We start from the raw sequence: 968 nt of genomic DNA, 5'->3' as shown, positions 1-968 counted from the left end.
TTGGAGTCTCGCACTGGTTTTGCTTTCAAGCCAATACAGATTATAACAGACAAATTGTACTATATCAAAATCTTTGTGGTTAATAATAACTTGTAAAGTCTAATACATAAATGTGAAAGCCAATACTATATTGTCATTTATAACAACATGTTCCCACAAGTCTCTTGGTTTTAGGCCAAAGCCTTCGCATCTGCAGGGCAGGGGCCAGACCTTATGTCTAAGGCCTTTGCTTCTTACTCAGATTCATGCCCTCTGTGTAGGGTACCTGGGTTAAGCCCCAGTCCATCTTAGCCAATTTGACTACCACACTTCTGTTTTCCAAACTGTTGTGTTTTCTTCCTCAAAAACACTCAGCAGTGTCAAGAAGCCAGTCATCAATGAAACAGAATCTAAGTGTGTTTGAGTTTTGTGAATGTGTTGCTGAGCAGCTGGTGTCAAAGAAAACACCTAAAAGTCAGAGTTGGTTTCTATTCTATTTCTTTTCCTTCACTCACCACCCCCAGAGACCAACCTCACTTTGGGTGGAACAAGAGAGCATGGCCAGGCTTAGCCTTGAGCCCACCCCGCAAAAAGGAGATATTAGCATGTGTTTCTCGAAAAGAATAGACGACATTTTTGGGAGCACGACTGGGCTCCAGGGAGTATTGGGAGCCAGAGGTGTCCCTGCCCATGGCAGAGGGGTTGGAACTGACCCAAACTATTCTGTGATCATTTTCTGAGGGGTTGAGCTGTATGCCGCCTGCTGAAATTCTTTCCTCACTTAACCTCCGCGGCTCCCACTCCACACTAAATTGATTTACTTTCAGGTTTTCAATTATCAGAGCTGAACCTCCCTGATGTAAGAGCAACACGACAACTTCTGTCGTCAGCAATTGCTGGAGCTGCGCCCCATGAACCACAAACCCTTTCACGGCACCACCTAGCACTCCAAGGCTCTGTATGCCATCTGGCACCGCACAGGGCACACC

The sequence above is a fragment of the Sturnus vulgaris genome, chromosome 2 (assembly GCF_052056855.1).
Source record: "Sturnus vulgaris isolate bStuVul1 chromosome 2, bStuVul1.hap1, whole genome shotgun sequence".
NCBI classification, from domain to species: Eukaryota; Metazoa; Chordata; class Aves; order Passeriformes; family Sturnidae; genus Sturnus; species Sturnus vulgaris.
This window is presented reverse-complemented; position numbering follows the sequence as displayed.